This window comes from Mastomys coucha, unplaced genomic scaffold (genome assembly GCF_008632895.1).
Source record: "Mastomys coucha isolate ucsf_1 unplaced genomic scaffold, UCSF_Mcou_1 pScaffold18, whole genome shotgun sequence".
Lineage (NCBI taxonomy): Eukaryota > Metazoa > Chordata > Mammalia > Rodentia > Muridae > Mastomys > Mastomys coucha.
The window spans coordinates 109,073,789-109,095,398 of NW_022196900.1; the positions used below are offsets into that span (position 1 = coordinate 109,073,789).

General features: G+C 51.6%; 1 protein-coding gene and 1 long non-coding RNA gene across 2 annotated transcripts in view; one reads left to right on the forward strand and one right to left on the reverse strand.

Annotated features, from left to right (window-relative positions):
* Spsb1 (splA/ryanodine receptor domain and SOCS box containing 1) overlaps positions 1 to 21,610 on the reverse strand; it is a 61,964-nt gene that overhangs the window by 24,509 nt on the left and 15,845 nt on the right. The gene's annotated exons all lie outside the window — the stretch shown is intronic.
* Positions 7,769 to 12,998, forward strand: LOC116097045. Its single transcript, XR_004121192.1, has 3 exons — positions 7,769 to 8,007; positions 9,008 to 9,117; positions 12,613 to 12,998. It is a non-coding gene; the product is annotated as an uncharacterized LOC116097045 (long non-coding RNA).

Below are 21,610 nucleotides of genomic sequence, written 5' to 3' on the forward strand. Positions count from 1 at the left end.
AGCAGACAAGACCTGCCAACAAAACAAGCCGCTGGGACCTGCCTTTTCATAACACAGCTACAATGAATCACTGAGGCCTGATGGTATAGGCAGCTGGGCTGGTGGCAGAGACCCGTGTGAAAGCTGCATGGGGAGTTCAGCCCCACTCCCTGCATCCCTGCATCCCTGCATTCCTGCATCCCTGCATCCCATCTCTCCTCATTGACAGCTCCCTCTCCAGGCCCCCAAACAGAAAATCAGACAGCATGGAAATCCTGCATGTGGTGCAGTGTGACTCGTTGATGGCCCCATCACAGGCACACTGTCACTTTATTAAAGGAGGGACCAGTCACCTGGCTTGCCCTACACCTTGTGATGCCCAGCAAACACCATATGCATGCTAGGAGCTTGATGAAAATGCAGAGCCTCAGGTCCTACCTACAGTGAGTAGTAGACTCACTGATGGGACCTGCACCAGGCCTCAGGTGATGCGTGCTCGGGTGGCTTGGGGCTGTCAGGGTGGCCTCTTTGGGAGGTGGAGGCTTACAGGGAGTACTAGGTAGTGGTTCACAACCTGGGGGTTGAATAACCCTTTCACAGCAGGGAGCCACCTAAGACAATGGGATAACACAGATATTGGGATTCTTAACAGTAACAAAATTACAGTTACGAAGTAGCAACAAAGATAACTTTATGGTTGGGGGTCACCACAACAGAAGGAACTGTATTAAAGGGTCCCAGCCTGAGGAAGGGTGAGAACCCCTGCTCTAGGTGGTGGGCTTCACCCCCTCCAGGAAGCCGATCCTCAAGCACAACCATGTGACAGAGGTGCAGACGACATTGACCCTTTTGCCACACCCATAGAGGTGGGCAGGGTGGGGCACATAAAACAGGCTGTGGTTCCTAGACCTGACAGAAGGCAGGGGTCCCAGGGATCTGGAAGGACAAGTCATGGGCATAGCACCCCAGGCTGCTCCCCGAGTCAGCCATCAGCCTTCCCTCCGCCCATCTCAGTTTCAGCCATCCTACCAGGCTCTCCTCCAAATATCCCAGGTTCCGGTTAGACAGGTGGACCCCAAGACCTCTCAGTACTATGCCTGCTATAAAACATTCTCTGCCCCTGAACGAACTGCACCCAGCTGTAGCCCTTTTCTCAAGGTCTGCTCTGGCTGCCCCCTCCATAGAGCCTTCTCTGGTTGGTGTCCATGGCTGTCTGCGGTGGCCTCACACAGCCATCTCCTCCTCCCATCTCTCCCTGGGAAGATCTCAGGACCCTGGGCCTGGAGGAACCTAGGCAGGCGGTCAGTCACAACCCTGCATCTTGGCTGAAGTCCATGAGCCTGTCCAAGACCCGCCCACACGTGGCCAGCCAGCAAGTGGCCTCACAGTCTCCCAACACCTACCACAAAATCCAGAGTTCTGGAATGTTCCAGGCCAGTGCCTTGGAGAAAAGCCAGGAGGGAAGTTGGTGGGTCTTCACCGCTGGGGGTAGGATTTAAGTACCATGAAGGCAGCACTGGGCAGCTGAGACTGGGTATTCTCTTGAATGTGGCTGCCACACAGGGTCCCCAGGCCTGCTGTGCCTGAGCTGCCTGGATCAGTCCTGGCCAGAGCCGGCTCCACCGTCACCAAGGGGAAACGGCCCTTGGTTACCACTGGCCTAACACAGAAGGCAAAACAAACACGAAGGCCTAGCAGGCCTCTCTCCTCGCTGCTGGGAACAATTACAGGGTAATCGGCCCAGCAGTTTAAGGGCCCTCCAAGATTGCAAGGCTGCGAGCCAGTGAGAGGCCAGTAGGTAACTCATTCCCTTCCTATGCCTCTGCGTATTTCCCAAGACCCAGGGACTCCTCTGAACCCCACTCAGAAAGACAGGGAACACACTGGAGCCCCTGAAACTGCAGAGTCATGGTCAACACAGGACACAGCACAGAGTGCTGAGCCAGCTTTGCAAACTGTTTTCCACCAGTAAGCTTGGCAGGTGCAGGGGTGATGTCCCATCAGAAGGGATCACCAGAAACCTCAGCCAGGCATGGGGCAGGCTGAGGGTAGGCACAGTTCTCATAGATCCTGCCAGCCATGGCCCACCACCCTCATCTCCTTCTCTCCCTCTCCCCTCCCCAAAACCGCTCGTTATCAGATGAATAGAAGAAGAAAAGTTATTTCCCACCAGACTCCAGCCAAATCTGGCAGGAGAGCAGCCAGGAAGGACTCACAGGGTGTTGAGGGCTAGGGCTTCGGGTCCAGCCAGCACAGGTCCTGGTCCCAATCCCCTGCTGTCCTAGCATCATGAACCTTCCTTTCAGCCCCATCTTCTGGAACAGGAACTCTCCCACGCAAGGATTCTCTATTGTCAGAGTCTTGGGATATCGCAAGTAGACACTGGAAGAATGCTTAAGTAGAAATAGGAGAGACTCGAGGGCACATCTCATCCCTCCTCAGACCCTCACCCCAAGTCTCCAGGTCTGCTCCCTGCAGTGGGATGACGCGCAAGGAGAAAGAAGTGGTGGTCCTTCCTCCACCCGAATCCTTCTGGGCTTCAGCTTGCTTGCTCTTCTCCGCAGTCTGACTAGGGAGGTGGGATAGCCCCATCTACCTAGTATTGCATGGGGTGGAGAGGGCATGGGAGGTCCTGACCTTGGATAGGGCCCAAGTCCTTGTTAATATAGAAGCCACCATAACACCAGGAGATCCTCTTAAATATCTCCCTAACTTCAGGCTCGCTTGGACCTGCGGCTCCTTAGCCACCCTGGAGCCATGTTTGTCTCTGACTACAGAAGTCAGCCTACATCAGCTTCAGGGGAAAGAAACAGAGAGACGGAACAGGAAGGAGAACAAGTGTGAGGCAGAGGGGGGGAGGCTCCAAGATGGATGCCAACAGGAGTCACTGCCCACTCCCTGCCCCAGTGTATGTGCAGCCAGAACCCTACTGTGAGCATAGTGAGGACATAGTCCTCATCCCCACTCTCAACTCCGTCCTACTTTCTCATGCTCCCATTCCCCAACCCCCATAGTGTTTTGTGTCCATAATCCAGGGAGGTCACATGGTTAAAAAAAAAAGTTAACCACTGCACTTACCAGCCAGGCTGAGGCATAGTCCCTGTTTTTAAAAGCAGGGGCCCCACCTCACCGAAATCCAACTTACTCTTTGGACTCAACCCTACTCCTTGCTTGCCTAAGAGGGACCTGAGGACCCACTGTCTCCTCTTCCTGCCCCAGTCACAGATGGGAAGGCCACTGAACTTACTAGTGGGGGTCAGAGTCTTGATTTTGATATTGTCGGGCTGAAATTTTAAACAGTACATTCCAAGGATAATTAGCCAGAAGCTATCAGAAACCCCGACTCCTTTCACTTTGCCTGAGTCAATGGGGACATTGCTCAGAACACATGGACATTTAGGGAGAGAATAGGAAACACTGGGGCCTGATGGCAAGGACACTGGGGCTGTGACACCACAGGGAGCAAGACTGGACACTGGGCAGCAGCCCGACAAGAACCAGGGAAGACACCACACCTCAGAAAGCCCCTCCACTGGCGCCCTCGACGTCCCTCCACCCCCCCCACCCCTGCATTTCCGCATGGGAACCAGAAAGCTCTATAAACAGAGCTGATGTCCTCTCCCGACCAAGTGGTTAGAGTTTCACTACCTATTACAAGAGGCAGGGAAGGGCAGCGGGTCCATAAACATGGCGACTGGTGTCATTTTGGAATGTTAAAGTGAAGGCTTTGCCAGAGTCAGCCATTTATGCCATCTAAGTCAGACTTGGATATGGAAGGCGGTACTTAGACATGTGCTTGAACAGCCATCAGAAACAGCTGGTCATCATCTCCCTTCTCTCTTTCCCTCCTCCTCTCCCTCTCTTCCTATGTCCTTCTCTTTTGCTTTGGGGAAAGTACCTTAAGAACCAAGAAGGGGCCAGGGAGATGTTTACTTGGTAAAGTCTTGCCCTCAAGCAGAAAGGCTTGATTTGATGCCCCAGGGCTTTCTAGCTGGCTACCTAGCCCACTTGGAGAGCTTCAGGCCAGTCAGGAAACTTATGTCAATAAACAAGACGGGGCTGGCAAGATGGCTTAGCAGGCAAAGGCACTTGCTGCGCCCAACTCTAATGACCTAAGCTCAGTTCCTAGATCCCACATGGTGTGTGCACGCGCACACACACACACACACACAGAAGCAGACAGATCGCCATAAGTTCAAAGCCATCCTGGTTACATAGCTAGTTCCAGGACAGCTAAGACAACTAGAGAGAGATCTTGTCTTAAAAACAAACAAAAACAACTCAAGGTAGCTGGCAGCAGAGAGACTTGAGTGTGTCCTCTGGCCTCCACACACACAGATACATGCATAAGAATCAGGAAAGATGCTGGGCGGTGGTGGCGCACACCTTTAATCCCAGCACTTGGGAGGCAGAGGCAGATGGATTTCTGAGTTTGAGGCCAGCCTGGTCTACAGAGTGAGTTCCAGGACAGCCAGGGCTACACAGAGAAACCCTGTCTCAAAAAAACAAAAAAGAATCAGGAAAGATGAGTTGCCTTTTAGAGAAACAGCCTAAAAGCGGCACCACCTTTGGCACACTCGGGCTCGTTTTTTTTTTCTTTTTATAAAAGGATTTATTTATTTATCTTATGTGTATGAGTACTGTAGCTGTACAGATGGCTGTGAGCCATCATGTGGCTGCTGGGAATTGAACTCAGGACCTCTGCTCATTCTGGCGTAATTCACTGCAGCTGTCTTCAGTCGCACCAGAAGAGGGCGTCAGATCTCATTACGGGTGGTTGTGAGCCACCATGTGGTTTCTGGGATCCGAACTCAGGACCTTCGGAAGAGCAGTCAGTGCTCTTCCCCACCGAGCCATCTCGCCATCCCTGGGGCTCATTTTTCAATGCAAAAGGGAGACGATCAAATACCTGCCCCAGCCCCAGCCGCAGCCACAGCTGCAGCCCCAGCCCCAGCCGCAGTTGCAGCCCCAGCCCCAGCCGCAGTTGCAGCCGCAGCCCCAGCCCCAGCCCCAGCCTCAGAGGCTCCTGAGATAATCAGAGAATAGCATGAATGTGCAGGGAGAGTGCAACAATTCCCAGAACAGAGTAGGTCCTTCAACCATGCCACAAAGCTTAAACAGCTCTGTGTGGGGGCAGTATGGAGTATTAATAGGCGACGTGTATTTGTGCATGGGGTGATGGATACCATTGTTTACCCGGCATCCATATGGTTAAATCTTAACACAAAATGCTTTGCTGCATGAGCACCACATTGTTTTAAAGCACAAAGCTGCCTGAAGGTCCATCAAACCACGGAGTTGGAGAGATGGCTCAGCAATCAAGAGAAAGTACCACTCTTGGAGAGGACTGAGTTCCCAGCACTACTCTTGGAGAGGACTGAGTTCCCAGCACCACTCTTGGAGAGGATTGAGTTCCCAGCACCACTCTTGGAGAGGACTGAGTTCCCAGCACCACTCTTGGAGAGGATTGAGTTCCCAGCACCACTCTTGGAGAGGATTGAGTTCCCAGCACCACTCTTGGAGAGGACTGAGTTCAGTTTCCAGCACCCCATTGCTGGTGGCTCGCTAGCACCCGTAACTCCAGATCCAGGGGAGTCTGATGTCCTCTCTAGCATCCGTGGCTACTGCATACATGTACACACACATATACACAGTTTTAAACATAAAAATAAACCTTTTTATTTTTTTAAAAAGGATCATCTATTCACTCAGAGTGCTTTGTTTTATAAATCCAGTCATGGGGAGAAACACTAAGAATGACTGTGTAATCTCATAATTCCGTGTGGGGTACACATCTCTACCTCTGTCACAAAATGCCTGACAAAAGTGACCAGGAAGGACCGTTTCATTCTTGCTCACAGTTTGAGGGTGCACGGTCCACCATGGTGGAGGAGGCACCGAGCAGAGAGAGGAATGCTGGGAAGCAGCTCATTTTCTCCTTTTTAAAAATGTATTATGGGCGGGAGAGATGGGCTCAGCAGTTAAGAGCACTGACGGCTCTTCCAGAGGTCTTGAGTTCAATTCCCAGAAATCACATGGTGGCTCACAACCATCTGTAATGGGATCTGATGTACTCTTCTGGTGTGTGTCTGAAGACAGTGAAAGTGTATTCACATATATAAAATAAATAAATCTTTTTTTAAAAGGAGTGCATATGGCTCTTCTACACACTGAAAAAATTTTTTACTCTGTGTGTGTGTGTGTGTGTGTGTGTGTGTGTGTGTGCAAGAGAGAAACACAGAGACAGACAGACAGACAGACAGACAGACAGAGGTTGGTGGGTACACATATCACGGCACACATGCTGCGGTCAGAGGACAGCTTTGTGGAGTCAGACCAGCCCATGGGATAGTACCACCCATGTTCAGGGTAGACTCTCCTTTCTCGGTTAAACCTCTCTGGACCAGAGCCAGGATGTGTTCCCATGGCGATTCTAACCCTGGTGAGCTGATAGTGACGACTAACCATCACAACTCTACCCTATCCCCACATGGCATTCAGGAACACCACTATTGAGCCGTAATGGTCATTCCCTGACATATAAAGTCTCATTTTCATCTTACTATGCAAAATGAACTTTGTCTATTCCTGAAAGTCCCCACAGTCTTTAACAAAACCAAGGTCTCAAAAACCAAGGTCTCTTCTAAGACCCAGGGCAACATCCTATCTATACAATCAAAAAGCAAGATATATATACTCCAATACACAGAGGCATGGCATAAACATTCCTGCTCCAAAGGGAGAATGGGAGGGTAGGATGGAAGGACCAGGCCAGACCAAGACCAAGGCTCAGAGGGCAAATGCACACACAGACTCTTGGACCAGCTCTACTCCATGCCTGCAGCTTCCCTCAGCAGATGTCCTCTCTTCTTAGCACCTCCAATACATCTGTGTCTCTTCACCTTCCTGGGTTCACGCAATGACCTCTCAAGACCTCCCTACAAGGAATCGAAGCCTGCTGAGTACTGCCTCACCGTCTGGGACCTTGGTGCAAGCCTCTGTGACGGCCTCCTCAACTCTTCCATGCCTGCACAATTAACAACGCTGGATGGTAGTGCCAAGTCCTTCGGTCAGCTCAAGGTGTAGCCTAGTCCCCTTGGACCACAACCACAGTAGCCTCTGTATGCCTTTGAGGCTGAGCCTGGGAAAATGCTTGCCTAGGTGGTCATTCTGGAGCAGGGCACCCCTTCATCTCCATTCTCACTTTTGGTTTTGTCCTTCCAAGTGAAGCTACTAACGTTACAAGATGGAGCCCTCAGTGTGAGAGGGGTGGGGGGGTGGGATGTCTTGAGCTAAGGGTGGTTTCCTCTTGTCCCTGTGCAGAACATGAAGTCTGTTGTTAATGATGGTTCATCTCCGTAACGATCATGGTTGCCTTTCTCCACACCCTCCGCACACACATCTTCAAACTCTGTCACACACCTTTCCGGGCCAAAGGTCACGTCTCTGCTCCCTTTGTTGCTCTTTGTCACCACAGACCTGGATAAGAGCTATAAGTAATAAGCAGGCCACAGTCTGAATACACTAACCTGCTGAGATTGGTTCTGCCAAATGAGTTAGCCAATTACCTTTAAGTCACACTCAAATGCTCAGGACGCAGGCAGAATATAGCCAGATTTTGTTGCCAGAATAAAATAAAACAACAGAGTATTTGTTCTCTCTGAAACCTAAGCCGGGTTTCCACTGTCCACACTTCTTTCAGCATTCTCCCAAACTCCCATGGGAACAGTTCTACGCACAGCATTCTAGCCCCCAGTTCCAAATTCTTCCACGTTCCCCTGCAAACCAGTTCTAAAGGCCTGCGAACCACACGGTCAGGTTAATCGTGGAAACGGACCTCCCTCTCAGCACCAATTCTCTGGATTAGTTCATCTTCTTGATGCTGTGTCCGAATACTCAACAAGAGCAACATACAGCAGGGTTTATTTTGGCAGACAGATTGAGGGTACAGTCCATCATGGCAAAAAGGCACAGAAGCAAGAGCGTGGGGTGGCTGGTCCGTGGTGTCTGCAGTCAGGAAGCTAAGAGGTAAATGCCGGTGCTCGGCTCACCCTTTATCCAACCCAAGAGCACAGCCCACAGACAGGGTGCCCACACTCAGGGGCACAGCCCACAGACGGGGTGCCCACACTCAGGGGCACAGCCCACAGACGGGGTGCCCACACTCAGGGGCACAGCCCACAGACAGGGTGCCCACACTCAGGGGAAACGCTTTCGTAAACACACTCAGAAACAGTGTCCACGGTGATTCTAAATCCAGTCCAATTAACCATGAAGATCGATCACCACACAGTGCAAAAGAATGGAAAGCATGTCTAGCCAAGGGCGGGAGCAACCTGTGTGTCTGCTGTAATCTATACTCGCGGTGAGGGGTAATTCAGACTTAAAAGGGCAGGAAATGCTGACACCTGCATCAAGGAGGAGCCTTGAGAATATTTTGGGAAATGAAATAAGTCACAAAAGACAAATGCAGTATGTTTTCACTTCTGTGTGGTCCCTATAAGGACAAACTCAGAGACGGGTGCAGACGGTGAATGTCAGGGCTCAGGGTGGAGCGATGGAGGAGGCAAAGACTTTCAGTTGGGGAACATGAAAACATTCTGGAGACGGGCAGTGGGGAGGGCGTCATAACAGCACATATACCATCATCACTCCCACCGAGCTTACCCTTACGTAGACACACTTACGTGTTATTGTATGTGTACGTGCGAGGGCCATGGCTTGCCTGTGAAAATCAGTGGACAATGTGTGGGAATCACTTCTCCCTCCCACCACATGGTTCTGGGCCTTGAGCTCCTGTAATCAGGCTTAGCAGCCTTTGCTCTCTGAGGGATCTCACTAGCCAGAGCTTATTCTTAAAAAATGGTTAGGGACTGGAGACTCGGCCCAGTGGTAGACCTGCCTAGGGACTGGAGACTCGGCCCAGTGGTAGACCTGTCTCACTACCGAGCATGAAGCCTCAGGTCTGAGCCTGAGGGTTAAATACTAAATTTAATACTGGGCTATCTCTATTTGCCACAATCAACAGTTCTTTTGTATGAAAATAAATGAAAGGAGAACCTAAGGCATAGAAGTCTGAAAGTCATGAGAGAAGAAGCTCCCCCATCCTGGGATTCCTGACACAGATGCTCAAAACTGGTAAGAAATGTGGCCTATTGCCCATGACAGCACCCTGTGTCCCTTTAAGCTGCTCGATGGTCCTCCCAAGAGCAGCCCTGCTGTAAAGGACACTGGCTGTTTGGTGAAGGGCCCCCAGAGCTCTCTGCACCATCCATCCTTCCGATCATGAATCCCAGACTGCATCTGGGCCCAGTCTAGGCCATTCCAGGCAGCACATGTGCTTACAAGTTGCAGGCCTCACCAAACAGCCAGGAGACAAAACTGGCAAGAGATAGAAGCAGTGGAGGTGGGGCAGGGGGCGCATGCCGATTAAAACAAGCCTGAAGGAGCTAAAAGCTCCCATCTCTCCCTGGCCCCAGGATTCTTTCATCGGGGAGACATTGAACAGACCCCATATCTGGAAATCAGCTTGGAGACACATGGGTGTCACCGGTACTCAATACACCCACTTGTTAGTGAAGAGAAAGTCAAGCGAGGTGTGGTGGCGTATGTCTGCAATCCCAACACTTGGGAGGCTGAGGGACAAGGAGTTTGAGGCCAGCCTCCATTTATACAGTGAGCTCAAGGTTGGATTGCATGAGATGCTGACACCTAAAACAAACAAATGAACATCACTAAAGTTAAGTCAGTACTAGAGAGCCCAAGAGAACTCTGCGAGTCCCAAGATGACCTGTATCCTAGTACGACCTGTATCCTAGTACGCTCCTGCCCACACGTCCTGTGGCTTCTGTTCCCGTCCATACTCAGCTTATAGAAGCAGGCTACTCAGGTCCAGCCCTTAAGTGCCCTTCAAGGTTATGAATTCCCAATCAATACATTGAACGGGCCTAAGAAAAGCATCCTCGGTGCCTCTCAAGCTCATCTGGACATCCTGCCATGCCCTTGACATAGCTGATGTCCTCGCCATGACGTACACTCCCCACTGCCCACTGCCCCACCCTGGCAACTCTGCAGGCGGCTACTGTCCCTCGCCATCGGTCACCCTACTGCTTTGGTGGCTCAGGAAACAACCTTTCTCAAGTTTGCCCTCAAACAACATCTCAGAAGGACTCAATCAGACCCTCCCAGTCTCTCTCTATGTGTCTATCCATTTCCACTCTCAACCCCTGGCTCACCTTGGTCCAAACACGAATGCCTTCTGTCCTTGCTGGGCATCCCTCACGCCTCATGCCGGCTGTGAGTTCCCTCTGACTGCACAGTTCAGACTGGCCCCCTCTCTGCCCTCCAGAGCCCTCACTCGTGAAGCTACCGCAGGGGTAGCTCCTGACACACTTGCTCTTCATTCTGCTAATGCAGACATCATGTGGCCAGAAGATCTGAACAGTCCGCTCCAAAACAAAACAAACAAAACAAAACACAAAATTCCACATGGCAAAAAGATCTGTTTGCAAAGATTCCCATACTCAAGTTGACAGGGGAACCCCAGATTAAAATGAGACATCACTGTGCATAGGCCAGATTTCTAGAGCCCAGACAGATCCAGCCTCCACTGGGGGAGTCAAAGGAGTTAACACCACATGGTTTGACTAGGGAAGCACACTGGTGCTCAACCCAGAAGTTCTACTCCTGGTACTCGAGCAGTGAAAATGCAGCTCCAGAACACAGTGGGCCTGTGGACCTGTTGGTTACAAATGGCTGCCCTCTGCAGTGTAATAGCATTGCCAGGAGATGAACAACCTTGTGTCTGCTTACCCAGCCTGTAAAGTTTGCTGGCCCTTGATTGATTGGTTGGTTGATCGATTGATTGATTGATTGATTGATTGAGACCTTAGGTAGTGGCCAAACTTTCCCCCAAACTTGGGTCTTCCAGGATCAGGCTCCAGTGGGAGGACCAGCTTTATGCAAAGAAGAGAGGCACGGCACCCGGCTGTTAGCTGCTCTGCCCACAGCTCTCTTCTCTTGGTCTGACCTGTCCTTGTCTGTAAGATGCATCTCCCCAAACTTCTTAGGACATTCTCTTCACGATCCAGAGCTTCATTTGCACCAGAATTCACCATCCTTTTTCAATTTTTATGCCTGCTTGGCAAAGAGTGTCCATTTTTAAACAGTCACTCCCCAAAAGACATAGACTGACACACTGACACATATACTATACCCACAATATGGCTACAGCCACAAGGACTGAACATCATCTCACACACACACACACACACACACACACACACACACACACACACACAAAATTGTATTTTCTTCAGCCAAACCCTATGGGTCATCCTGTGAGTGCTACTGAGGAAGGCATGGAGGGTCGCCCGGCCTACACATGTGCATACAGGCCGTGTTTGACTCTGAGCCTAGAAACAACAGATTCATCCAAGCACAAGAAATTACTCGCATTATCCAGCCCTGAAACGCTTGCCCCAACGCAAAGAGCCTCAGACGAGGGGAGGGGGTGCCTTTGGCTGGTCAGAGTCGCAGAGTTGAGAATGTTCCAGTTGTTTTCCTCCCCCTAGGGTCCCCGTCCCCCATGGTCAACAAGCTCTATACTGCATCCAAGGGGATTTTTATGTTGACTCAAAAGCAATACCGTCTTTGAAATTAAACCAAAGTAGACTAAACTTTAGGGACAAGGAAAACCCCTTGGAAAGTCAGGCTGACGGTGTCTGCCCAGCAGGGCTGTTTATCTCCTGGGTGGGTGTGCAGGATCCCTCTGCCCAGCAGCTCTCTCCGAGAAGCGGACATGGGCAGCTGCAGCAGGGCCCCGTGGGTATCCCAACTTTTTCAAACTCTTAGATTTGCCCCCAGCTCCTGTGCCAGATCTCCAGAGTCCTCCAAGGAGGCCATTTACACAGAGACATCTAGGCCAAGCTCCTACCTCTATTCTGGTCATGTCTCTGATTGCCATCTACAGTACAACATTGCCTCTAACGGCCTGAGCGTTTGTGTGAGTCTTAGCGACTCATGGGTGTCCACTTCTGTGGCAAGGGGAGGCTGAGTCTCAGAAAAGCAGTAAGACCAGCTCTTGGTGGTCCTGGAGTAGACACTGACTACCCTAAGGGGATTCTTCTCCCATGAGAAGTCTTCCCATAAGCACCAGAGGGCCAACCAATCAAAGGCAGAGAAAAACAAATCCTCCCCTGTAAGGGGGACCCCCCCCCCACCTGACATCAGCAGCTGGCTCTGTCATGCTCTTGGGGACAGATGGGACAGCAGCAGTGTGGGACAGAACCAGTTACTTGACTCTGGTTGGCCCTGAGACACTGTCTCTTCTACCACCCCCTTGCTACAATGACCTTTAATCCTGAGAGATCAAGCTCTCTGGGGTTAGCTGTGGGATTGGCTTTCTGGATGGCAAAAGAGACAGACATCTACTGAGGCGCCAGGAATGCCAAGGGAGCCCAGCTCTAAGTTCCCTTCAGAAGGCAAGTGAGAAGGCCCCTCAGTGGGCTACAGGCTGCTTTTAGAAAGACATCCTCCATCAACCACGCCAAAGCTAAACCGGTTGTGAGCGAGCTCTCCAGAGGGCTGGGAGGCTGCTGGGGCCTGCCAATGATGGGTTCCATTCTGCTGCAGGCAGCTTCGCCTGGAGAAGGGCGGCAGGAGGGAGCAGAGCTCCCACAGGCTCCCGGTGGCAACTGTGCTGACTCTTCCTGAAGTCCTCCCATGCCCTCCCAACCAGCCTCCAGAACCCAGCATCCTCCCCGAGCTGTCTCGGGCCCCTGCTAAACCGTCTGCTGGCCACCCACGAAGTATCAGAGCACCTTGGCAAGTCTACAGGCACAGATCACTTCAAGGGCAGCGGTGAACGGTGCTCTGTGAGCTCCTACTATGATTCTAGATTCATCCCTTATTCCTTTTTTAAAAATCTGTCCCCAAGAAAACATGTGACTACCCTATGAGAATGTGCAATGTCCCCAACAATTTGCTGGGGGAAGGGCACGTGATGTCTTTGTCCAGTACTTGGTTTGTCTCATTTTAATGCTGTGCCTCAGTTCTGATTCTGAAGAGTCCCCTGTCCCCATTCACAAAGTAGAACTTGATCTACTGCTGGGACATGGTCTCAAACTGCTGCATCATGAGATGATTCACATGGCCCTGGGACAGGGAAGATAGGGGACCAGTCAAAACAATCCTGGGACTTTTGCCAAAATGACCTTCTGAGAAAGGGGAAAAAAAATTAAATTAGATGTTTAAATAGCAGAAACACAGTTGCTGACGCCAGGGCTGGGACCCAGGACCCAAGGCTCCTGAGATGCAGTCACTCTTTCCTTCTTGTTTAGATTTGAATTTCTGACTCAAAAAAGTTCCTGCTGACAAGCAAGTTAAGCTGTGGTGCTTGTGTGTATGTGTGTGCATATGTGTGCATGTGGCAGGGGACGTGTATATATGTGTGTGTGTACAAGTGGAAGCCAGAGGCCAACCCTGGTGTCTCCCATATTCACTCTCTACCTTGTCATTTGTTTTGAGGCAGGATCTCTGTCTGAACCTGGAGTTCACTGATTGACCTAGTCTGGTGGGCTAGCAAAGCCGCCGGTCTCTTTGTATCTCTGCCTACCCAACACTGGGCTTACAGGCACATGCTGTCATGCACTGGGGCTTGTGTGAGTTCTAGAAGATTAAACTCAGGTCCTGGTGCTTGCATGACAAGCTCTTTAACTACTGAGCCATTTCCCCAGGTTGAGGGGGTTTGTGTGTTTGCAGAAATAAACTTCATTTATTTATGGTGCTGGGGCCCGAGGCAGGGCTGCTGGTAAGCCGAGCAAGAACTCTTGCACGGTTCCAAGTGGAGCCTTTAAAGACCGCTTTCCTGCACACGGTCTCTTCCAACAGGCACACCATGCTTCGGATCAGACTCTGCCCCCACAGAGCCTTTGACATTGGGAAGGCTTGTGCCCTCACATGGCTTTTGCATGCCTTCTATCCTCGACCTGTTTGCCAGCATCCTGTGTGTGCTCAGCCATGGAAGCCCTGTCCCTAGGATGCCTGACTCGGTCCAGCAGGGGCTGTCATAACTGCTGGTACCTTCTCAGAGTTAGCTCCACGCACACAGCCCGTGTCGGACAACCGTGGATGGGGCACCTACACCTGGTGACCCTTATTTGATGTCACATCATGTACAAGTTTGAGGGCAGAAACCCAGTCAATCTAAGAAGAATCAGACTGTTCTCCACACCTCTGTTCTTCCAGGTTCCTTTCTGTCTCCCTGTGTGGCTTCTAAGCCAGCTCATCCCCCCGCTGCCCACTGCCCGCCCTCCCCTGTGGCTGCCTTCAGGTCTGAGCTCGCATCTCACTGAGCCTGTAGGCCCTCCCTCTGGACCCCGCTGTCACCTGCTCTTCCTCACCCTGACATGTTCTGTCCAGCCTCTCCGGCCTTCTGGCAGTCTCAAACTCAGGGTCTCTGCACGGTTCAGAGGGCTATCCCTCTATCCCATCAGGTCTCTGTTCAACATCAATCACCACTGAGGCCTGGCAGCCATCATTCACGATAGCAAAAGTGTCTGCCCCAGCCTGCCTTTCTCAGGAGACCATGCATGGCTCCCCAGAGACAACAGCTTAAGACTCCATCTTTACCAGAACAGTCATTCTATGAGGACATGCGTGTCATCTTGCTCACCGCATCTCAAGGTGTGGGACAGTGGCTGGCACGAGAATCCATAAATGCCCATTGGCTAAGAGGGGCTCCTTCTATCTTATAGCACCGTGCTCCACAGACATGCTGCACAGTCCTCCTGGGGAAGCGGGGCCTTGTATCTTCCCCGGATATACTGCCTTCCTGAAGGGGGGTGCCTGTACCCCTCTCTCTGTCCCCAGTTGACTCTGCCCCATCCTGTCAGAATTACCTTTACCCCAGGCTTGCCATCCAGGCTCCTCATTCCTAGAGACTGAACCTCAAGTCTCCTGCAGCCCAAACTATCTCTAGTTGGTAGAGCTGGCTGTGCCCAGGAAGCAGGCAGCGGCTTCAGTCCCTCCCTCGACCCTCTCTGGTTCGAAGCTTAGATAAGAGCATTGGGCCTTCTGGGCTCCCAGCTCCAGCTTGGGGAACCCACATCTACACTGGGCACAGAGGAGACTCAACACATTCCCTCCATCTACACGAGCAATCTCTTCAGGAGCAACAGTGAGTAAGTATAACCCTTCCAGACAGGGCGACCAACTGTATGCCCTGCACCCAGCCACCTCTCTATCCGTCAGCCCGAGAGGCCACTGTCTGTGCTCTGTATGCACTGTCTTCTAAGAAGGAATGTGTCCGCACGAGATCTGGCCACGCGGGGCCCTCGGCAGAGGAAACAGACTTCTGTCCCTAACATGACTGTCTAGCCTAATGTCAGCTTTAGGTTAAGCATCACAGAGTTGTCGTCATGGCTCTCGCTTCCTGGCTTCAAGGCTGTCACACACTTAACAGAATCTCTGGGCACCAGGAGACAACTGGCCAGTGGCTGCGTCACTCGAGGACCCATGCTAAGTTCCCCTTGTGGGAAAGCAGGCTGGCCAGGGCAGATCCACCATCAGGGAAAGCCAGGCTTGGATGTTCTCCAAGGATACAATGGCTTTGTCTTGACTCCTACCCCATCGCTACCAACTCAGCCTCCTTAGTGGGTACAGTCCAGGAACCCCAGGCTAGCTCACCAAACTTTCTGAACCTGGCCACAAAGACATCAAGGATAGGCATATTCAGTCAGCACTGGGCATCTCCCCACTCCCTATGAGAAGCTTACTGAGGACCTACTATGTGCTGAACAATGGAAATGCAGAAGAGCCTGTACCTGCTTGCTTGGGGTCAGATCCGGCTGCGTCGCAGGTGCCAGATTGCTGACTGAGAAAAAAATGTAGGCATGAGATAATCAGAAGTCAGGGCCCCTCAGCTCAAGAGAACAACCCAGCTGGCAGAAGACTTCCATAGCATGCTGAAGCTGCAAGTCTGATCCCTGGGACTCATACCATACATGGTGAAAAACAGCTCCCACAAGTTGTCCTCTTACCTCCACATTCAAACTCACACACACTCACACACACACACACACACACACACACGCACACACACATTCACACACATACACACATACACACACGTACACTCACATACATACACACACACATACACACACGCGCACGCACACACACTCACATTCACACACACACATACACACATGCACACACACGCACGCACACACTCATACACATACACACACGTACACTCACACACATACACACACTCACACTCACACACACACATACACACTCACACACACACTCACACACATACACTCACACTCACACACACACACACTCACACTCCACCAAGCTGAGATTGTCTGGGGAGGGATAAATAAATGTCCTAATAGAATTCCACAAAAAAAGGATGGAAATCAGAGGAAGGGGAAAAAGAGACCTAGAAAACCCAGGAACTGTGACCAGATAATCTGAGAGGAATCTGCAGCTCAGATAAAAAGATCCCCTCCTTGGGGTTTGTACCTCAGTTTCCCTTGCTGGAAGAAAGCCTCCTGGACTTTCTCTTTGGCCCTCAGGAAGCCCTGAGAGGAAGAGGAGGAAGGTCTACTGTTCCAAGCACCTCCTAAGGCAAAAGGCTTGTAGGGTGGGTACAACTGAGGAAGCAAGCCAGGAAGAGATGGAAAGCCCCAAGATTCTGTGAGGTATCGAAGGGTAGGGGGCCATGTCTAGGCCCGGCAGTCCTTGGCTTTGGCCCTGCAGGAACTTGCCTGTTTCATCCAGAGACTGGGAGCCGCCAGCCCAGCCAGGGCACTCATGAGAGCGGAAGAGGTCAACACTGGATTTCCCCTTTCCAATATGGCAGAGAGGAGGAGGGGCTGACTGAAGGAGCACGCAGAGGCTGTAGCTGAGAAGAGAATCTTCAAAGGCCAGAGCTGAGAAGCGATGGCCACCTGGCCCTTCCACTCGCATCAAAGAGTGATACTCAGACAGACACTGTCACATGGAGCCAGGTCACATCTGGGTCAGTGCTGGCTACACGGGAAGGGAGTGACCTATTCCCAAGGTCCCCCATCAGGAACCTCCCTGGGAGCCTAGACGCCTGTCAGAGCCAGACAACAAAAGGTGTCTGGGAAGAGTTTTAGGAAGGGTGTGTTAGGGTAAGAGACTGGCTGTGTCTGCTGATTTCACCTAGAGCCTGCCTCCAGGGCAAGGCCCCAGCCTCCTGCTAGCCATCAGAGTAGCCAAGGCCAACCCTGACATTATAAGCCATTGTCCCTCAGTAATACCTGGACCTGTACGTGGCTTCTCTTGGCCCTCCAGAACCGTCCATTAATTTTCAAGCACAATGGAACCATTGGTCCTGACTACCTCAGATTTGACTCAGAACTCCTTAGCAGAGCACTCCCTAGCCCCCTTAGACTCTATCCAGAGATGAAGCCATTTCTCATCCATCTCTGAAGAAAACACATTAGCCAAGGCTCTTGGGTCGTACTCATAGATGTCTGGTCTTGATCAATTACTATGCTGGGATTTTTGATCACATTTGTCAAGAGCTGGTGAACACACCATACAGAGGAAGGCAGGTCAATGGACAGTTCTCCAATCAGGAATAAATAAGAGTCTATTGAAAACTGGCCCAAATCAGAGGTATGAGCTTTGTATTTTCAGTGTGAGCTGTGACCTTGGCTCAGTTAGGACCCGAGATATTGTGGGCCTCAGTTTCCCCCTTTCTACAAACTGGATTAACAGCCTTATCTTATAGGGATGACTTGAAGATTAAAGGAGACAATGCTGGCATCCACTGAGTCCTGAGCCTGGCGTGATTAAAGCTGATTAAAAGGAAGCCACAGGAACGGGGCCAAGGTTAGGCTCACTCACCAGGGCAGAACCAAGTGTTTAATAAAGACCCTTTGAGCCTCTCACAGGATGGGAATTCAGAGAGGGCAGGCAGTATGACCCAGCTGTATATTTCCTGAGGGCAGACAGCCTTTGCCCACATATAAATCAGATGCCAGAGCTGTTCCGTCCTAGGACACGAGGCCACAGTGGGGGCATTCATAGGTGGTACTTTCTGGGCTTGTCCTGTGGCTGCCACCCTCTCAGGCCTGCTGTGAGCCTCAAGAGACACCCAGTGCTGCAGCCCTGTGCCCCTGTGCATATAACGGTTTCCCACCTACAGTGGGGCTGCACCTCTCGACACAGAGTGCAGTTGGTTGACAGTCTTCCAGCCCTGTGTCCTGCCCAAAGGAGCAGGTCTGTGCCCTCCAGCTTGCCTGTCCATAACAATCTTTCCCCATGACCATGGCCTACCCATTACCACCTACCTGTCTAACATATTCATTTTCTCCCCACCTCCCCACACACTGACTCAGTCATGTGACCAATATCTTACTATCTCTGCCATCAGACTGCTCCTAGAGACAAAGGCACCTTATAGTGACAATCAGGTGACTTCCACTCAAATGGCCTGTGATGAAACAGGAACAACCCCAGGTCTGTCTCCTGAACTTCTTACCCCTTCTCAGCTGTGACCCCCAACACACCGTGAATATGCTATAAAAGGTCTGAAGACCCAACTAGGGGACATTTTTCTCCCCTACACAGAGGTGACCTGATATAGGTCAGAGCCCATTTCCATGCCCCATTGCTCCAGGAGCCCACCCATACCTAGCAGGATATTTGACATTCCACCACCACACACACTTTCTTTGTAAGGAGTTCTGATTCCACCTTGGAGGACCACTAACCCAGAAACCCTACCCCCAAAGAGCCAGCTAAGCCCCAGGAATGCAAATGTTTAAGGCCCTCGGCTGGACCAACCACACAGACTAAACTAGGGAGGTTTAAGAATTCTTTTCGGCTTGGTGTTTTGGGGACTTTTGTTTTGTTTTGTTTTGATTTCTTTCTTTTTTATTTTTTTTTTCCCCTAGTGGGACAGAGAAGGGTGAAAGGAAATAAGATTATTTCCAGTAACTGTAATTACCCTGCCGCCTCCTTCCCCAGAATCATGGGCAGGCTACTCCTCTTGCCTGGAGGGCGGGAGTGGGGCTCTCAGGATTCAGACACTGAACAGGACATGGCATTGGGTGGGGCAGAGAAGAGGCTTGTGGGGTGGCAGAAGAGGGGTGGGGTCTTCCCCTGGAGCCTGGTAAAGCGTGGTCCCTCCTGCCACACTGAACTTGTCCAGCCAGAGTCCTATGTAACTCCATTCCACTCACTTAACCACAGGATGTTTTGGTCTCAAGAATGCCAGTGACGTGAACAAAAGTGCCTCTCAAGGAGAAATAAGAAATACAGAGCCTGCCTTCAGTGGGCATGGAGGAGGGAGATGGTCAGCTTGTGTAGGGAGAGCGAAGCATGGCACCCACCCTCAGTGGGAAGGTAGGAGTCTGGGTAAGAGAGGCCAGCTCTGGGGAGGACGGAGACAGACCCGCTCCTTCAGGGAGGGGACACAGGCTAGAGGGCCAAATGTAACCTAGTCCATCTTACTAGATCAAGGAAATCAATCCCTCAAGCCAGGCACTGTCCCAGACACAGCCGCTTCAGAACTAAACGGATGGAGCCTGAGAGCCAATCAGTGGATAACCACCAAGTATGACCTGGCGGATCAAAGACACTAACTTTTCCACCATCAGTGAAGAGATGTGCTAGCTCATTCACTCACTTATCCATTCAACTCCGTGTCTACCAAGCGGCCACCATTGTGTGGCCACACTGTCCCAGCTACTGTATATGGGAGCCCACAACCCTCACAGACAGCAAGCCATGCCTGTACCTGGAGTGTCCTCTAGCGTTCTCTTTAGAGCCTGTGGGTTCTTTAGACATCCTCAGGCCTGGTACTGAGGGAAGGGATCAACCTTAGATGGGTCTTCATGACTCCCCCGGGGTTCTACTAGGCCACTGCCTAAAATATTGGCAAAATGGAAGGAGGTGGGTACTCACTTCCTCTGTGTTACAAAGACTGAGACATACCAAACAAATGGATCATGCCTGGGGACAAAAGGGCTCTTGTGGCCACCCCACATCTGCACACATGTGAGGCAAGGCAGAGGCGAAAGGGAGCTGAGAGGAGTCGATGTCTTCTGTGGGTTTAAGCTTCTGGCTTGGCCAGCCAATCCAGTGGATGTGTTTAACCTGCCCCAAGAGACAGTGATGGCTCTTTACAATCCTCTAGTCTTTGTCCCACTGAACGGCCACCCGCCCCCTCACCAAGAACACTCTATAGGACTGGTGGATCGCTACACCTACTTATAGGAGGAAGTTCTTGCATGTAAAACCAGGAAGGAGGCGAAGAAACTGTAGCCGAATCAATAGGGACATCTAGTCTCTGGGATGGGACTGTGCCTTGTCCCCAGAGAGTCAGAGCTGCATGATCCCGGTGGGTGTGTAAGTAGGGCTCTTTGCCTTCTTCTCCTTCTTTGGACACTGGGTCTTCCTGCATAGCCTAGGCTGGCTCCAAACATAGAGCAATCCTCCGGCCTTAGCAGTGTTTATTAAAGGCGTGCAGCTAAGAGGGCCCCTACCTCCTCAGAACAGTGCAACCTTAGAAGAAAACAAGATCCCAGAGGGGAGGGACTATCTGGAAGGGAGCTGGGTATGTTGCCAGGCTGAAAAGTTTGGTGAGCAGTGCCTGGGAGACTCACATGGGCCACACACTGCACTGCCCTTTAGGCTTCTGCCTCTGAGGCTCCTGACTCCTCCTTAGGACCTACTCCAGGGCACAATCATGGGCTGGAATCCCACCAGGTGGCTCCTGCAGTTATACTGTGCTCTAATCACCCCCTCATACGACTGTCCCCACCATGGAAGGGCCATGAACTCTGCCTCATCCAGCTGCGCATCCAGGGTCTGGCAGAGCTGCTTGAACCCACAGAAGGCACAGTTGTCTAAATGATGGCACCGGTGGCCCACAGGCACCAGCCGCACATCTGTCTGCGTCTCTGCTCAGCCCGCCCATGGTTCTGCACACAAGGAGTTCACACCCATTTCTACAGCTGAGACTCGGAGGCACAGGAACTTGTCCGGGATCCAGGTCAGAAGCCAGAACCGAATCACGGTGTTCTCAAGACACAGAAGCCTAGGAGGGGATGTGGGGAGGTGGTTCTGGAGCCAAGACCATGGCAAAGAACCACTACACAGATGCTTTGTACAGTCTCGCCTGACGGCTACTCAGACAGCCCGCAGAAGCTCAGACTTAGGCTGCCAAAGGAGAAAGTGGAGAGAGCACAGTAAAAGGCACGGGCATGGGGAGAGTCTGTGAGCACCAGCCATCTCCCTAGCTGAAGATATGGCACGGTGCTGTAAGCCTCTGGTGCCCACGCCCACCCACCCTTGCCACAGCCCAGACCCCAAGGCCACACCCTCCCTGGCCACAGGACACATGGGTGCTGTCCAAGCTGAGCTTCCCAGAACAATCACAGTGCTTCCCTAACCTGCCCGGAAAGGGGGGAAACGACACAGCTGCTTCCCGTCTCCACCTGGCTTGTCACAGCCCACAGCTGTCCACTGTGCTTCCTATGCTGGCCCACAGACACCCGGAATATGCATGTGCGTGACAAACGGAAGGTCAGAGAAGAATAAAAGGCTCAGACCCAAGAAACCAACTGAGCTAACGGGGGGG